This window comes from Schistocerca nitens, chromosome 4 (genome assembly GCF_023898315.1).
Source record: "Schistocerca nitens isolate TAMUIC-IGC-003100 chromosome 4, iqSchNite1.1, whole genome shotgun sequence".
Taxonomy (NCBI): Eukaryota; Metazoa; Arthropoda; class Insecta; order Orthoptera; family Acrididae; genus Schistocerca; species Schistocerca nitens.
In genome coordinates, this window is record NC_064617.1 from 425,049,045 (window position 1) to 425,068,643 (window position 19,599).

The 19,599-nt window shown below is 41.7% G+C and overlaps 1 protein-coding gene across 1 annotated transcript in view; it reads right to left on the bottom strand.

Annotated features, from left to right (window-relative positions):
• The window catches only part of LOC126253210 (uncharacterized), a 94,232-nt gene that overhangs the window by 18,685 nt on the left and 55,948 nt on the right, over positions 1 to 19,599 (bottom strand). The gene's annotated exons all lie outside the window — the stretch shown is intronic.

The following is a 19,599-nucleotide window of genomic DNA, read 5'->3' on the forward strand; positions in this document are numbered from 1 at the left end:
GTTGCAGGGGGTATATCTGCGAATGAGGACAGCTAGGCATAAAGATGGGATAGGAGGAGATGTATAGTTAAAGGGAGATGATGAGATTGACAGAAAAAAAAGGAGATGGACAGATAGTACGAGTAGGAGATGGGCAGGGAGGAGGGAGGAGGGGGGAGGGGGGAGGAGGCACAGATAGGGGTAGGTGGAGTTGGACCATATTCATATGCTGTCAAAGCTCCAGTTAAAAGGCTACGTTCATAAATTTTAGACTTTAGCTCCTACACTAAAGTACTGCACGTACACTAAAGTGTGATTAACAAGGTAAAACATTAAGAGGCTCATTTCTAACTTAGGATGGGGTTAGGGTGAAGTCTAGCAACACACAAAAATTTAAAATGAATATCACATTCATGCAACTTTACTGTATGATTAAATGATGATGGCGTCCTCTTGGGTAAAATATTCTGGGGGTAAAATAGTCCCCCATTCGGGCAGGGACTACTCAAGAGGATGTCGTTATTAGGAGAAAGAAAACTGGCATTCTACAGATCAGAGCGTGGAATATCAGGTCCCTTAATCGGGCAGGTAGGTTAGAAAATTTAAAAAGGGAAATGGATAGGTTAAAGTTAGATATAGTGGGAATTAGTGAAGTTCAGTGGCAGGAGGAACAAGACTTTTGGTCAGGTGAATACATGGTTAGAAATACAAAATCAAATAGGGGTAATGCAGGAGTAGGTTTAATAATGAATTTTAAAAAAATAGGAGTGCGGGTAAGCTACTACAAACAGCATAGTGAACGCATTATTGTGGCCAAGATAGACACGAAGCCCACACCTCCTACAGTGGTACAAGTTTATATGCCAACTAGCTCTGCAGATGATGAAGAAGTTGATGAAGATAGACACAAAGCCCATGCCTCCTACAGTGGTACAAGTTTATATGCCAACTAGCTCTGCAGATGATGAAGAAGTTGATGAAGATAGACACAAAGCCCATGCCTCCTACAGTGGTACAAGTTTATATGCCAACTAGCTCTGCAGATGATGAAGAAGTTGATGAAGTGTATGATAAGATAAAAGAAATTATTGAGGTAGTGAAGGGAGACGAAAATTTAATAGTCATGGGTGACTGGAATTCGATAGTAGGAAAAGGGAGCGAAGGAAACGTAGTAGGTGAAAATGGATTGGGGGTAAGAAATGAAAGAGGAAGCTGCCTGGTAGAGTTTTGCACAGAGCGTACCTTAATTGTAGCTAACAATTGGTTCAAGAATCATAAAAGAAGGCTGTATACATGGAAGAGGCCTGGAGATACTCGAAGGTTTCAGACAGATTATATAATGGTATGACAGAGATTTAGGAACCAGGTTTTAAATTGTAAGACATTTCCAGGGGCAGATGTGGACTCTGACCACAATCTATTTGTGATGAACTGTAGATTAAAACTGAAGAAACTGCAGAAAGGTGGGAATTTAAGGAGATGGGATCTGGATAAACTGACAGAACCAGAGGTTGTAGAGAGTTTCAGGGTGAACATTAGGGAACAATTGACAGGAACTGGGGAAAGAAATACAGTAGTAGTAGAAGAATGGGTAGATTTCAGGGATGAAATAGTGAAGGCAGCAGAGGATCAAGTAGGTAAAAAGACGAAGGCTAGTAGAAATCCTTGGGTAACAGAAGAAATATTAAATTTAATTGATGAAAGGAGAAAATATAAAAATACAGTAAATAAAGCAGGCAAAAAGGAAGACAAACGTCTCAAAAATGAGATCGACAGGAAGTGCAAAATGGCTAAGCAGGCATGGCTAGAGGACAAATGTAAGGATGTAGAGGCTTATCTCACTAGGGGTTAGATAGATACTGCCTACAGGAAAATTAAAGAGACCTTTGGAGAAAAGAGAACCACTTGTATGAATATCAAGAACTCAGATGGAAACCAAGTTCTAAGCAAAGAAGGGAAAGCAGAAAGATGGAAGGAGTATATAGAGGGTCTATACAAGGGTGATGTGCTTGAGAACAATATTATGGAAATGGAAGAGGATGTAGATGAAGATGAAATGGGAGATATGATACTGCATGAAGAGTTTGACAGAGCACTGAAAGACCTGAGTTGAAACAAGGCATCAGGAGGAGACAACATTCCATTAGAACTACTGACGGCCTTGGGAGAGCCAGTCCTGACAAAACTCTATCATCTGGTGGGCAAGATGTATGAGACAGGCAAAATACCATCAGACTTCAAGAAGAATATAATAATTCCAATCCCAAAGAAAGCAGGTGTTGACAGATGTGAAAATTACTGAACTATCAGTTTAGTAAGTCACAGCTGCAAAATACTAACGTGAATTCTTTACAGATGAATGGAAAAACTGGTAGGAGCTGACCTCAGGGAAGATCAGTTTGGATTCCGTAGAGATATTGGAACACGTGAGGCAATACTGACCTTACGACTCACCTTAGAAGAAAGATTAAGGAAAGGCAAACATATGTTCCTAGCATTTGTAGACTTAGAGAAAGCTTTTGACAATGTTGACTGGAATACTCTCTTTCAAATTCTAAAGGTGGCAGCGGTAAAATACAGGGAGCAAAAGGCTATTTACAATTTGTACAGAAACCAGATGGCAGTTATAAGAGTCGAGGGAAGTAGTGGTTGGGAAGGGAGTGAGACAGGGTTGTAGCCTCTCCCCGATGTTATTCAATCTGTGCATTGAGCAAGCAGTAAAGGAGACAAAAGAAAAATTGAGAGTAGGTATTAAAATACATGGAGAAGAAATAAAAACTGAGGTTCGCCGATGACATTGTAATTCTGTCAGAGACAGATGACATTTTAATTCTGTCAGAGACAGCAAAGGACTTTGAAGAGCAGTTGAACGGAATGGACAGGGTCTTGAAAGGAGAATATAAAATGAACATCAACAAAAGCAAAACGAGGATAATGGCATGTAGTCGAATTGAATCATGTGATGCTGAGGGAATTAGATTAGGAAATGGGCACTTAAAGTAGTAAAGGAGTTTTGATATTTTGGGAGCAAAATAACTGATGATGGTCAAAGTAGAGAGGATATAAAATGTAGACTGGCAATGGCATGGAAAGCGTTTGTGTAGAAGAAAAATTTGTTAACATCGAGTATAGATTTAAATGTCAGGAAGTCGTTTCTGAAAGTATTTGTATGGAGTGTAGCCATGTATGGAAGTGAAGCGTGGATGATAAATAGTTTAGACAAGAAGAGAATAGAAGCTTTCGAAATGTGGTGCTACAGAAGAATGCTGAAGATTAGATGGGTAGATCACATAACTAATGAGGAGGCATTGAATAGAACTGGGGAGAAGAAGAGTTTGTGGCACAACTTGCAAGAAGAAGGGGTCAGTTGGTGGGACATGTTCTGAAGCATCAAGGGATCACCAATTTAGTATTGGAGGGCAGCGTGGAGGGTAAAAATTGTAGAGGGATGAATACACTAAGCAGATTCAGAAGGATGTCAGTTGCAGTAGGTACTGGGAGATGAAGAAGCTTGCACAGAATAGAGTAGCATGGAGAGCTGCATCAAACCAGTCTCAGGACTGAAGACAACAACAACAACAACAACAACAACAACAACATCTCATTCACCTCATTATCAGCTAAAATGAGGCATATTCCTACTTAAACTTGCTTTTACCCTGTTGTGCTAAAATGAAATAAGTACTTGAAATGAGTCATTCAGGCTATTTCTGTTGTCTTTGGAATGGTAGAATATTGCCATGTTTGTACATAAACAATAATTGCTCAGAATCATATGTTCAGCTTAGATAACACATCTCAAGTAAGCAGATCACACTACAACTTAAATTAGCAATCACAGTGAAATGTATGCACTACAGGCATCACAAAGAAGTGGTTCCTCTTACCATAGAAAAGAGTGTTGCGGAATAGGGCATTGTGACAAACAGAAGAGGTCAGTGTCAGATTGTCTCACCTCTATGCCTGAAGGAGGAACACCATAGCTAAAGTGCTGGCTTCCCAGTCTTCACTAAAAGCAACTTCCTGCCTGCCAATCATGCTTGCTCATTTCCATGAATCCTTACGTGCCCTTGTACCCAGAATAATGCTACAGTCTTCCTGAACAATTTGTTAGCATGAGAAGAAGGAAATAACGTATCATTTGAATCACTTTCTCTGCTAGATAGATCTATTAAATAGCTTGGATGATAAAGTCTAAGAAATAGAATTATGTGACATTTCTGTTTATCCATACTGTCATAATAAAACGTATCCATCCAAGTGTAAGATAAGAGTACAAAAGAATGGACTATTTATGTAAATGAATAAATTCAAATAAATTTATAGATATGTAAAAAAACTTTCTATCAGTTGTTAAACAGTAGAAGTTTGTTGAGGGAAAAGCTCCTTGTTGAACAGTCTAGCTTGTTCTGCCTTGCAGCACAGACAATGGTATGTGTAAGGGTCACATCTTGTACTTCATATAGTTCTGTAGCAATGTCACTGCATAAGGTAGTTTTAGCATGAGTTTGCAGCAGATGTACCTGTAAGTCAGGTGTGGGCTTGTTAATAATAACTTTGTGCAACATGAAGTAGCAAGGTATGTCAGGCTGACATACTATTTGCCAAAACAGCTTGCTCAGCAGGATTGGAAGTAACTCTTGCCATAACCTGCTGTCACAAAACCTAATGCGGGCCTGTACATGACTTGAAGAGATGCATTCACAAAATATATGCACACTGCCAAGTATAAATAGGTGACAGTCAAGTAATAGGGCCAGCCAGCAGCAAAACAGACCAGGCCTTCCAGCAACAAGGTCAACTCCTGTCCGGAGGCATGGGGTCACATACTGGCTACTGCAGAGGACTTCTTCCCACCAGCATCTGCCTTCTGCTGTCATGAGGAATGGGTCAGCATGATGTGAGTGCTACTTGTCACAACTGTCTACAAAACCATAGAAAACATTGAACTTACAACATCAGGAGACAAGAAGAATCGCATTCCAGTGAAAAGTGTTGCAGCTAACGCCCTCGTCGATGGACCCTGTGTATTTCTTGGATGTTCTCTTAATTTCAGCTTGGATATAAATGACACTTTCCCACATGGAAATGGATGGTTCACCATTGCCACAGTAAGAGGTGGTAGCGGAGTTCCTAGTGTACCTGGTTTTGAAAGTTTTAATGATAGAGATGTAATTGCCTATCTTACCTATCATATGTTTGAAATTGGTAGTAAAGACTTTGGTAAATCAGCTTATGACTCAAGCTCTCCACTTGTCTTGTATACTCGTAGCAAAAGAGTTCACTCGTAGCAAGAGAGTTCACTGCTGGGGTAACATCCTCATTGTGGCTGTTGCTACTGAGCCAAGGGCAATGGGGCTGATTCCTCAGCAAAGCAGAGTGACCAAATTGCCAGGTGAGAGGAATTTGATGTGAATGAGATGACAGACACCTGTCCTGCCTGAGGCAGAGGAGAATAAAATGTTTACAGATTGCCACAGGATCTCTCTGTAGATGTGAGCTGCCATGTGCCCTTCCCCCCAGCCCCTACTCCAGCATTCCAGCACCTCTGGTGACTTCATCTGGTGTCATAGTAGTGAGCATCATCTTTGAAGTATGGTGTTTGGATCCACCACCTACATAATCTGCAAGAGCCATCTGCATGCAGCAGTTACAAGAGGTGGTGAGTGATGAGTAGTTTCGTTTTTGAATGTGTAGGAGGAATGAGAGATTGGGAGATGCAGACTACAAATTTTTTGAAGTGATATGTTGGTTATTAAGGAAGGGTGCCAAGAAACATTTACTATTGTTTTATTGTGAAATGAGATTTGTAGTATTAGAAACCTGTTGTTTCACTTCTCAAAGGGGCATGAATTGTACTCTTTGGTATGTGTAAGATGCAGCCAATGTAATTTTTTGGGACTTTCTGCACCTTGTACTGAGTTTGCAGCTCTATGTCATGTCACCATTTCTGCCAATATGCAAGTCAATGTTTTGAGTCTAAGTGGTAAGTCACAGGAATTCATGTTGTTTTGTTCTGTGTTGTATTTGAGTGGTTTACTATAATAAGCAATAAAGGAGTTTTTCATTTTGTGGTTGTATGATTTGAGATTTGGGATGTTTAAGGGTGAAAGCTACACAATGGCTGAGTCAGGAATGCAAGGTCTATTGGAACCTGGGGCAGCATGGATTTTATTGGAAAAGGTAGCTCAATCAACACCAGATAATATGCATTTAAGTAATAGTAGACAGGGATGAGCAGTTGTCATTGGCTCAAGTGCAACAACAGGAGAGAGATCTGGCTGCCATGGGGTTGATTGTGCTGTTTTTGGGTAGAGCTTCTGAGGATGTGTGTTCTTTTGTAGTGGATCTACAGATGTTGGACTGATAATCAGCTATTGCACATGGCTAAGTTGCAGTTGTGGGAGAAGCTGAAACATATGTGAGGTGTTCTGAGGCCTTAAGAAAGGTGACAGAGTTTGAACAGTTGAAGGAATGGTTGTTGCAGAGATATAAGAATAGTGCAGTGTACTTTCAGGAAAGGCTGAGAACGATGGTAAAGAGGAAATGGTGGAGATATTAAAATTCAGGATAAGAGAGATGGATGAGCGCACATGAATTAGGACAAAGTGATGAGGCAAATAAGATCCTGGTACAAGAGGCCAAGAAGAGGGCACTTTATGTCTTTTTGATGGGGTTGCTGGCAAATATGCCTAGAAAGATGCATGAATGTATGCTGAGGGATTTGTATTCTGCTATTCAGTTGGCGGTTGAGTATGAGGAAATAGACATAGAAACTGCAGTATGTGATAAGTGTTTTCAACTAGCATAAGGTGTTATAAGAGTAATCATATAGGACATGTACAGAAGCAGTGTCCCCAGCCACAAGAGAATAGGGGTAGAGGTGGTAATCAGCAACACAGAAGATGGAGAAGCAGGCACAGTAATGTTAATTAAATGACAGAGGGAGCCCAAGGTCAACCTAAAGGAGTTCCCATTTGATTCCAATGCTACAAGCACATATGCAGAGGTGGAAGTTCAGTGGTAGGATTTATAGGAACCAGGAAATTTAAGTTTTGTTTGACACAGGGGTGCATGTATCTGTGGCTAGTAAGAGCCTAGTAAGTCAAAGGAAGTTGAACCCATCATGTTATAGGTTGCATGGAGTAGGAGATGCAGAGGTCACATCGTTGCAGTCAGTGCACATGGATTTTCAAATAGGGAAGGTTCAATTTATTCAGTACATGGAGGTTGCACCACTTGTGAGTGAAGGTTATGACATGATCCTAGGGGTAGATTTCTTGATTCAGTATCATGTCAAAATTGTTCTTGGACAGTGAACTGTGGAGCTTAGTGGAATGTTATTTCAGCTAGGGGAAAGCACTGTCAATGCAGAACTCCCATGAGGGCCATTCAAAGTAATGAACAAACCAATTGAACAGTGTACATTAGCATTAAAGCTCAGTTGACATGATTGTGTTTCCAGTGCCACCGGGAAGTCACTTTGGGTGAATGCCGAGTCAAGTCTACCTACGAGTATAGCGTGTGTTGTAGAAGAAAATGGCATGTTGTGAAATGTAATATTGGATACATACAGGAGGGAACAGTGGGTGAGTAATATGCATGAACGTGGATAATTATAGCATAATGGAAGTGAATCTGAGGAAAGAGAGATTGACAGCAAATTTCGGTGTTCTGGATGAGGAGGATCAGTGTACAAGAAGTGCCCATAGTGAACAACCACAAGCCACCAACAGAACTGCATTATGTAAGAAAACTGAGAATTTGAAAGGAGTGGAGAAGGAGTGGATGGAAGAATTGTTAAGAAATTTGAGGATTCCCCCCCCCCCCCCCCCCCTCCCTTAGGGGCCATTGCCAGCAACTCCAATAGTTTAGCACAGAATATCAACAGGGAACGAAGTGCCAGTTTACTGTAAACCCTATTGTGTACCAAGGTATTTGCAACTGACAGTGGAGGATTTAATTAACCAACAGCTAGCTGATGGTACAAAAAAACATAGTATTAGTGCCTGGGGAGCTGGGATCATGGTTGTGCCAAATCAGTAATACAGGTTCTGCTGTGACTATCATTGTCTCAACAGCAAGACAGTAATGGATGCATTCCCTATTCCAAACATATCTGAGACTTTGGATCATTCGGGACAGTGCCAGTACTTTACAACCATGGATCTGAAAAGCAGTTATCATCTGTTAGAAGCGGCTGTGGAGGATCATCTGAAAACTGCATTTTCCATGCACAGAGGCCACTACAAATTCAGTCCAAAGAATGCTTCTGCAACTTTTCAGAGATTGTTGGACAGCGTGTTGAAGGGTTTGAAACCACGGCAGTAACTCGTATACCTAGATGACATTTCAGTATTTTCGAGTAGCATTGAACAGCATATGCAGCATCTAAGGAAGTTTTTAAGAGGTTGTGAATGGCACATTTCACATTGTGCTGGGGGAAGTGTCATTCTGAATTAGAGGAGGTGAGATTTTTGGGCCATGTTATTAGTAAGCATGGAATGCAGATGGATCAAAGGTTGGTACAGGCAGTGTGGGATTTTCCAGAATGAAAAACAATTACAGAAGTTCAGTCTTTCCTCAGGATGTTGAATTTCTATAGAAAATTTGTGACATAACATGGCCATTGATACAGTTATGGCGTTTGAGTGAACATGGGAGTGTGAGGAAGCATATGAGAGACTAATGGAAGTGTTGACATTGAGTGCAGTTCCCAGATTTTGAGAATGAGTTTATTCTGGAATGTGATGCATCTAATGAGGCACTGAAATGTGTTCTTAGCCAGGAAATTGACGGGAAGGAGCGATCTGTGGCCTGTGTGTCAAGACAATTTAATACGGCAGAGAGGAATTACTTGCTGACAGAGAGGGAAATGGTTAGTGTGATTTATGGGGTTATGCATTTTAATATTATTTGCACAGGAAAAAATTTCGTGTGGTAACAGACCAAGCTGCTGTGGGGCTTCAACGCATTGTGAGCTTGACTATGAAGCCATACACAAGCCACGGAAAAAGTATAGTAATGCTGACGCACTAATTAGAAAAGTGGCAATGGTGGAAGTCCTGTGTCACGATGTTGAGGTATGGCAGAAAATGCAGGACACTGAAGGTAATTGTAAGCAATACTAGAAACAGTGGCAGTTTAGCAGCACATATGAGAGTCTTTTGTGCAAAGAAATGAGTTTAGGACTATAATTAGTGGTACCAGCAAAGTTGAAGGAGGAAGTATTAAGGGAAGCACATAATCATGTATTGTCTAATCATGGGGGATGTAGGTCGACCAGTAGGAGAGTGATGGAGGAATGATGTAGACCAGTATGTGAGGAGATATATACAGTGTGTGCAAAGGGCCAATTTGAGTCACTGCAGAGGTTGCCAGAAATGTCAAACCCATTTTCTACGTAGGGAACTGATGTCACAGGACTGTTCAGTTGAACTCATTCTGACGATAATAGACCATTTTTTTTGAGGTGCATAGAAATACACATATAACCACAGGCTCCATTTAACACTACCATTTCCTCCCAGATCTCTCCCAAAATCACTGTCCAGACCGTCCCTGTCATTCCACCCCCCCCCCCCCTCCCCTCCTGGTAGAAAGCAAAAGGAAGAAGAAGAACAAGAAGAAGAAGAAGAAGAAGAAGAAGAAGAAGAAAGGAAAAAAACCACAACTCCTCTACCTACATACAAGACAATTTCTCTCTCTCTCTCTCTCTCTCTCTCTCTCTCTTCCCACACCCACCCACCCACCCACACACACACACACACACACACACACACACACACACACACACACAATATCATTTCATAGGTTGGCAACCCTCACAACATGAATGTAAACAAACGATTAGGCATAAACACTGTGGCAGTGATGCATGAGAAACAATTAAGTAAGTCAACTGTAAATAGTGCAGCACAGGAAATAACGCAAAATGCCAAAAACTGCAGATGTGAAACGAAGCCTGTCGACACCAACCACTGCTAGCAAGAGGGGAAGGAACAGATTATTGTAAAGAAACACTGTAAGTAGGTTACAGACCAAATTTATAAAGAAAACACTGTTTTTACACTAAAAGAATCAAAAAATACAAAATAAATGTACAAACATGTGTATCCAATTTATAGAATACCATAGAAGATGCTTTGTAAATAAAAGTGAAACATGTCTGGTGCAATTCTTTTTAATTACATTGCAGTCAGGTCAAGACAGATAACCTATAATAACAGAATATGTAGTTACTTTGTAAGCTGGTGCTAAAGGTGGTGAAGTACGCTAAAACATCAGAAGACATTGTGAACCAAAGTCTAGGATCCTTACAGGGATGTTTAGAAGTGCTGGAAGCTAGCATTGTGTTGATAAGACTTTTGTAAGGAGTAGCTGACAGTGTATAGGATGTGCAGAGAGTAGTCATGACCCTGCAGGAAGCTTTGCATCACATCTTATGTGGGCACCTGAGTACTAATTTGTTACCGCTGGGACAGTACTTGCTGGAATCTTGTAAAGTGCAGAAAGAGCTGCCACCAGGATTTAGTTTGATAATGGAACCTGGCAAGCAAAACCAACCATTTTTCCTATCATGTGGCATTGGTGTAAGTAAAGACTGGCCAAGCACAGGTATACATTCTGGTTTAATTTAAAATAATTGGGAAGCATGCAAAATTCCAGTGCTATACAATCCATCCATACCCAGTAAAGTGGGGGGCTTTGCGGAAGTTTCTGGAAGCAACGGTTGAGGAGATGTTGCTAATCTTGGCAGATAGAGGCAGGGATGGTGAAATTTAGAGGGAAGAATTTCAAAATTGCCTTGGAGAAAGAGTGCATGTGTGGTGCAGTTGTATCTAGCCAAGCAGAAGGAGATACGTTGCCTAAGGGATATAATAAAACTCAAGCTGAGTCTACAGTGAGTCATGTTGTGTTTGCTCCACCTACAAAAGTCTGGTGGTGGTAGTAGTAAGCTATTATGAGCAGGGTGGATTCAGGAAGCTAGACACATAGAACTTTGAATAAGTGGAATACTGATTAAGGGGACCGTTTGCAACATAACAGGACCAACTTTCCATCTGCCACCATCAATTTCACGGGTCACACAATTGAACATAACCCAGCCACAGCTGTACTGGCTGGAGGCAACGTTAGGATTTTTGCAAAAAAAAGTGAAACAGGCGTGCATCTCAGCTGAGCAGCTGATGCAGCATGTCACATGTTACAGAGAGGGACAGCAGCAGGGGACAGTCCTGCTGAGTGGCATCTTACCGAGGGCCGTAGTGGTTGTGGCCCTGGCCCTGTTATATGTTGCTTTCATTCTTATGAGTCAGAAAGCCAGCAAACATCAGTGGTACAAATCCCAATGAACTGAATATCAAGAAAGTGAGAAGGTAAGTGAACTCCAGAATTCTCAGTGTCTGGTGCTTAAGTAACAGTGTAACATTAGGATTCATGTGCTTGTGGGTGAGGCAAAATGCCTGAAGTAACATGAAATAATAGATGTTATTATGAACACTTGTAGAAGATATGTAATAGATTAGACTGTGCTTAAAAGAAACCGATGTAACTGAGGAGTATGTTACAGCAGTTTAAGATTGTCTCAGGGACCAGGTCTTCCCATGGGGGAAAATAATGTAGTGACATCACCACATAGGATAGTTTTAGTGTGAAGTTGCAGCAGTGGTTTGCAGCTGTACCAGTAAGTCAGGCGCAGGCTTGTTAATAATAACTTTGTGCAACATGAAGTAGCAAAGTATGTCACGCTGACATGGGCACAAGAGTTGCCGAAACGGCGTGCTCAGTGGGACAGCAAGTAACTCTTGCTGCAAGCCACGACTGAAACCAGTGCACCGATGCTAACCTAATTTGTGTCAGTATGTGACTTGAACAGGTGCATTTGCAAAACTATATACACTGCCGAATATAAAAAAGGGGGCAGTCAAGTAATACCAGTCAGTGTCTTTAGTGTCACAGCTCTCTTGGATGACAGTGCTGTGCTACATGGGTGACTACATGAAGCTTCCAATGGAGGACCACAGTTCCAGTCTGTGGTATGGTCATTGTTTGACCCTTTGAGTACACAAGGGACTTGGAGCCAGCCAGTTGCGGACCAGACCAGGCCTTCCAGCAGCGTGCTCGACTCCTGTCCAAAGGCAGTGCAGAGTCGCATTGCAGCTCCTGCAGAGAACTTCCTCCCACTGGCATCCACTTTACAGTCATGCGGAGCAGGTTGGCATGGCGTGAGTACCACTTATCACCAGACGATGGCGTGCAGCCGTCGTTGAAGAGTTCACTGCTGGAGTAGCATACCTCACCATGGCTGTCACAACTGGGCCATGGAGAACATGGCTGCATCCTCAGCAAAGCAGTATGACCAAACCACTGAGTGAGTGGAATTTGATGTGAGGAGGAGGGCAGACACCTGTACCAACTGAGGCAAAGGAAAAAAAATGTTTACCGATTGCTGCAGTGTCTCTCTGCGGCCCTGTGCCCAGTCCCACAGCCTCCACTCAAGCACCCCTGCACCTCTGGCAATTTCACACACACACACACACACACACACACACACACACACACACGACCACTCTCTCTCACCACAGACTATGAGTAATGGCGCATGGTGGGAAAAGCAGTCTGGGTGGTGGGGACAAAGAGGAGGTTGGGATGTGAAGGGGGTGGGGGGAGGAGGGAGCTAGCAGTGTAGGGGTGTGGAGGATAGTAAAGTAAGGACGTGATGGGGACAGGGTAGGGCAGCTAGGTGCAGTCTGGTGGTTAGAAAGGGGGGCGAGGAGAGCGGAAAAGGAGAGAAGTACAGGAAGGGGGTGGGGTGGAAAGACACAGAGAGAGAGAGAGAGAGAGAGAGAGAGAGAGAGAGAGAGTGGTGTGAGTGTGTGTGTGTGTGTGTGTGTGTGTGTGTGTACATCTTTGAACAGAATTTCACTAGAAATATGTTTTGTCATAATAGTTGGTACATTAGTGAAATAGAAGGCACTGAAGTGAAGAATGTTGTGTTGGGCAGCATGCTCAGCAACTCAGTCATCCAACTGTCTCTTTTATTGGTGGCCATTGATGAGGACAGACAACTTGTTGGCTGTCATTCCCAAGTAGAATGCAGCACAGAGGTTGCAGCTTATGTGGGCATGACAACCAACAAGCTAACTCTCCAGATGAATAGCCACCAACAGACTGTGTGCTGAATGTTGCCCAACACAACCTTATTCACTTCAATGACTGCATCACAGCCTACACCATCTGGATCCCTATTACCAACACCAGTTTTTCTGAACTCCACAGGAAGGAACTCGCCCTCAATATATCCACATTCCCATAATACCCCTCTGGCCTCAAATTTTATTAGTCCCTGTCCTTCTTCCACCTATCCCTCCCCTGCTCTCACTTCAGCACTACAAAGCCTTCTGTTCCACTAACACAGCCCCTACTCTCTCTCTCTCTCTCTCTCTCTCTCTCTCTCTCTCTCTCTTTCTCTTTCTGGAGGACATGGACAGGGACTGCAGGCAAGTGCTAGGTGAGAATGTGAGTCAGCCGGAAGGTGTGCCAAGATAGTCCATTTACGATGAACACTGTGTCTGAGTGGTGCCGTGGTTAACCCAACTGCCTAATAAGGAAAGATTTTGGGTTTGGGTCCCAACCTGGCACTCATTTTCACTCACTGCTGCTGATCCCGCATAAAGTCCCGATGCAGCTTATATCATTAATTCCTTCCCTTTCCTTTCTATTTCCTGCCCCTTCAAATTACATAATAGGCTGAAGGCAAATTTAGACATAATGACACACACACACACACACACACACACACACACACACACACACACACAGTGTCACTAAACTAAACAATCTAAAAATATAGTGCAAGTTACACTCCATGAAGAAAAATCCAAGGGATCAAGCACCTCTTGACAAGATTTTGGTCAATTTTAAAATTACACAAGAATACGTGATGTGACAGAGTTTCCCTTTTAAGATCATAATTCAGTATCTTCACATTATATTACTTCTTCATAATAGTAATATAATTAGAGCTATCCTGAAATCTGATCACCAGACCTGTTTCTAGTGATAAAATTGTCAGATTTTGTAAGTCTCTTGCTGACAGGAACCGGTATGGCCAATTTATGGTGACATACATTACAGTTATACATAGTGATTTATCAGCAAAGATAATATTTCATTGGTTTGCTAAAGCATTTTTGATACAATTTAAAGACAGTATTCCCATAAAGAAATCCATAGTAACTGACAAAGGCTTCAAAAACCAAGCTTCCAAACAGATAGTTCTATTATATATTAAACAATTGGCAAATTTGAAAAATCAATTTATGTTTATGCAATATTACAGGGTGTCCCAGGAGGAATGGTCAATATTCAGAGATATGACAAGAACTATCATTCAAAGCAAAAAGGTCTAGTAAACATGGGCACTAAATTGCGAAACTTAAAAGCTATGAGTACTACTTCATCTTTGATACTGTGAAAGAAATCTCTTCTACTGCAAGCTCTTTCTTTTCATATTTTGAGAGGTGGTAGTATGAACCAAAAAATAAAAAGATGTCCAGTAAATGTAGGCTCTAAAGACCATACCTTAAGAGCTATGAGCACTTTTCATTTTCATTATTGTGAAACACATCTCTTCTACTGAACAAGAGCTCATAGCTCTTAAGGTATGCATTTTAGAGCCCATTCTGAGAAAAAAAATTTCTTGTTTTGCTCCATATGACCTCCTCTCGAAATACGGAAAACAATGAGCTTGCAGTAGAAGATTTGTTTCACAGTATCAATGACGAAGAAGTGCTCACAGACCTTAATGTATGCAATTTAGAGCCCATGTTAAAGGAACTTTTATGCTTCAAATGATATTTCCTGCCATACTGCTGAATACTGACCATTCCTCACAGGACATGCTGTATAACTGCCTGAAGGCTGACCATGCTACGTTATCGTATGTTAAATTTAGTAATGAGTATAAAAAGCCTTTGTGGAAGCCACAAAAGCACATGCTGTTAATAGTATTGCGATTTCACCAATAAGTGCAAAGCTGCATGGAAACTAACAAATAGTGTTGCTAAAGATGTAAGAAAAAATAAATCTGTCCCAAAAAACTCAATTTTTTTATTAAATCAGTTACAGAAGTAAGAAATGCTATTATAAAACCTGATACTAGTTCATGAAAGCTACTTTCAAAAAATGTTTATGGATTATCAACAAATACAAGTACATTTACCTTCTCTGAGGTCAGACGGTGTAAGTATACATGACATAAATTGCAACTTACTAAAGAAAGTATCAGATTGTATTGTGCGTCCCTTAATGTATAATACAAACAAGTGTAAATTGGAGGGATATTTTCCTGGAGAGCTTAAAGTATTTATGGTAGTTCCAAGTAAATAAAAAAGGAGATAAAACATGGCTCCATGGTATGGGCCAGTTTCCAGAGTCCCAGTTTTTTCTAAAGCATTTCAATGTATAATTTACTAACAGTTATCTGTTTACTTTAAAAATCTAGGAATAATTAGTGGATCACAATGTGATTCTAGGAAAATTTGTGAACTGTTGATGCAATAGACTCTGTAGCCTATTACCTACTTCACGTGTTTGAGGACAAAGGCATTGCTCAAGTCACTTTTTGTGATCTATGCAAAGCCTTTGATTTTGCATAGCGTTAACCACATCTAAAGAAAATGGTCTTCCAAGGCATTAGAAAGAACAGCCTTAAACCATTAAAATCATCCAGAATGAGATTTTCACTCTGCAGCGGAGTGTGTGCTGATATGAAACTTCCTGGCAGATTAAAACTGTGTGCCCGACCGAGACTCGAACTCGGGACCTTTGCCTTTCGCGGGCAAGTGCTCTACCATCTGAGCTACCGAAGCACGACTCACGGCCGGTACTAACAGCTTTACTTCTGCCAGTATCTCGCCTCCTACCTTCCAAACTTTACAGAAGCTCTCCTGCGAACCTTGCAGAACTAGCACTCCTGAAAGAAAGGATATTGTGGAGACATGGCTTAGCCACAGCCTGGGGGATGTTTCCAGAATGAGATTTTCACTCTGCAGTGGAGTGTGCACTGATATGAAACTTCCTGGCAGATGAAAACTGTGTGCCCGACCAAGACTCGAACTCGGGACCTTTGCCTTTCGCGGGCAAGTGCTCTACCATCTGAGCTACCGAAGCACGACTCACGGCCGGTACTCACAGCTTTACTTCTGCCAGTATCTCGCCTCATACCTTCCAAACTTTACAGAAGCTCTCCTGTGAACCTTGCAGAACTAGCACTCCTGAAAGAAAGGAGTGCTAGTTCTGCAAGGTTCGCAGGAGAGCTTCTGTAAAGTTTGGAAGGTAGGAGGCGAGATACTGGCAGAAGTAAAGCTGTGAGTACCGGCCGTGAGTCATGCTTCGGTAGCTCAGATGGTAGAGCACTTGCCCGCGAAAGGCAAAGGTCCCGAGTTCGAGTCTCGGTCGGGCACATAGTTTTAATCTGCCAGGAAGTTTCATTAAAATCATATCTACAGAACCATAAGCAAGTTGTCTGCATTGGCAAAGGAATTTCCAATACAGGCCAAGTTAAAGTATGTGCTCCAAAAAGATCTGAACTGGCCTCTTTCTTGTTACTAATAATAATTAATGACCTTGCGTCATGTACATAGCTGTAGATATAAAATCCAATAATCTTCCATAAACTGTACAAGATTTACCAGGACAAGCATTGAAAGAAACACTGCATTACTTGTTTGTTTTACCACCCATTCTACAATGTAAAGGAATTTATAGACTATAATTTAATAATGTAATGTTAATAACTAGTCAACTGTTTCTTTTAAATTATAAATTCTATTGTGCTATGTGTGTACTATTGCCTATTGCTGTAATGGCGTAATGATAACAAAATTATTATTGTTGTTGTTGTTGTGGTCTTCAGTCCTGAGACTGGTTTGATTATTATTATTATTATTATTATTATTATTATTATTTAATTGCCCACATCTTGTGACTGACTAATTGTGTGGCAGTAGGAAAAAAATTACTATCAAAAGTGAAGCTCAGAAACACCACTGAGTCTATAAAATTTAAATTGGTGTCATTCATTTTACTTGAAATGAGAAAAGAATGGCTATGAAGAACATTACAGATTTCTCAGTAGAAAATTTAAAAGCTATATTTTTTATCCATTCCTAAAGACTTTGTGGGAACATGAGCTCTATGGACTTCCATCCCCAAGAATATTGCAGTAAAAACAGTATCTCTGGACCTTGGGTAATGTGTTCTGAGATGCCAAGCATTTAAGTTGTATCTGTCTGTATAATGTGTATAAATAAATGTGGATCAGTAACGTTGACAGTCATTACACATCATGAACATTGTTTTCGTTACCCAAATGCCGCAAGTGTATGGGACACACAGCAGTTTAGTGGTCAAAATTTTTCTCCTGTGTGGCAAAGGATAATGGTAATCTGCAAAGGGAACAACAAAACATGTACAGAGAATGAGCAGCTATGCAGCTGCCTTCCAAAACTGGACAGTCAACTGCAATGAATCCGGCAGCAATTATGGACAGCACGGCGCACCCAAGAGCCTTAGGATAACTGTACAACCACTAGCACAGATACATAGGTTAGTACAGACCACCGAAAGGCTACCACTGCAGACAGATCAGACAACAGGATTTCACCCCCTGGACCACCCTTACCAAACAAACCAGTTAGCACAGTTACAGGCGGCACCATCCACAGAATGAATATGACTCCAGGACCACCCCTATGCAGCCACTCCCGCCTCCTAGCCCCTCACAGACTCAAGGTGGCTAAGGCAGCCATTGAAGAATTTCTCCAGAAAAGTATAATCAGACCTTTGGACAGTGCATGGGCTTCATATATCACTGTGTGACCAAAGAAAGAGAGTAGATGGCACCTCCAAGGTGACTACTGGTACCTCAACGCCAGAACGATTATAGGTAGCTACTCTGTCTCGAATATCCAAGATTTAACACACGAGTTGGCAGGGACAACCATCTTTAGCATACTGGACTGTAAAAGAGCGTACTACCAAATACCTATGGCCCCAGAGGACGTTCACAAAATGGCCATTATCACTCCATTTGGTTTATATGAATTCTTATTCATGCCATTTGGGTTGAAAAATGCTTCAGGGGCAAGGCAAAGATTCATTGATGGGTTGCTTTCCAATGTGCCACACTGTTACTGCTATTTATATGATTTAATTATATCCTCAAAATCCACAGAGGAACATGAACGACACCTGCATGGAGTATACGACAAGCTGTCAGAACAAAAGGTGGAAATTAATACAGACAAATGCCAACTGTGACAGCCTTGTGTCACTTTCATGCACCACCTAGTTGATGCAACAGGCATATGGCCCACACAGAACAAATTTGAGCAGTTACTAACTGGTCACCTCCTACAGAATACCAAGAACTATGTAAATTTCTAGTGATGACACCTGCCCCATGCAGCTGAAACTCTACTTCCCATCACAGAAGCTCAATGGGGGAAAAATACATCAGGGAAGAGGAAGCTAACATGGACAACTGAAATGCGAACTACATTCAACAACATTAAAGCACACTCACACTAACTTCAGCAGATGCTCATCTTAGAGCATTGGACGTGAGCAACCGAGTGATAGGTGCTGTGTTAAAGCAGGAAGTACCAAGGATGACACAACCTCTCCATTTTTGCTCAAGGAAACTGACAGACTCTCAAAGGAAGTTGACGACGTTTGACAGAGAACTACTAGCCATGTACAAAGTGGTGCATGACTTCTGCGATGATAATGGAGGGAGACCACTTACTATTGATACAGACCATTGACCATTAGCTGGTGCAGTAAAGAATCTGTCTGTCAATGCCACACCATGCCGGTTTAGGCACTTGGATCACATCTCACAGTTCACAACAGATGTTCACCATGTGGGCGGAGTGGACAGTCTCCCCTAGTGGTCGTGACCGCTCAACTGGATTTTGATGACCTTGCGGATGAGCAGGCAACTGATACACACCTGGAACAATTCTTGTCAAGTGGTGACACAGGGTTACAGCTACGATAATGCCCAGTGTCCGGAATTGACAAACTAGTTTGGTACGACATGTCAACAGGGAAGCAACCACCTTTTGTCCCTGCCAACTATCGATGAATAATACTCAACTTGCTCCATAACTTAGTTCACCCCAGAGTGCGCCCCATGATGAAACTAGTTTTGGAGCACTATGTGTTGCTGAATATGAACAGGGATTGCACCAATTGGACATGAGCGTGCATTCCTTGCCAGAGGGCGAAGACAGGATGACACAACCAGCAACTCTTAGGAAGCTTCCCTGTCCTGAAGGGCCATTTTTGCCATGCACATATAGATTTAGTTGGACCACTACCTGAATCTAACAGATTCTGTTATATCCTATCAGTCATCAACTGAACTACTCCGTGGGTGGAAATCACTCTGTTCAGGGACGTATCGGCGGAGACTGTGGCGGGATCATTCATCAACCAATGGATAGCGAGATTTGGCTGCCTGGAGTCACTAACAACTGATCAGGGCAGATAATTTGAATCGACCCTGTTTACGGAACTGTGCCACCTCTACAGCTGCCACCAACTCCA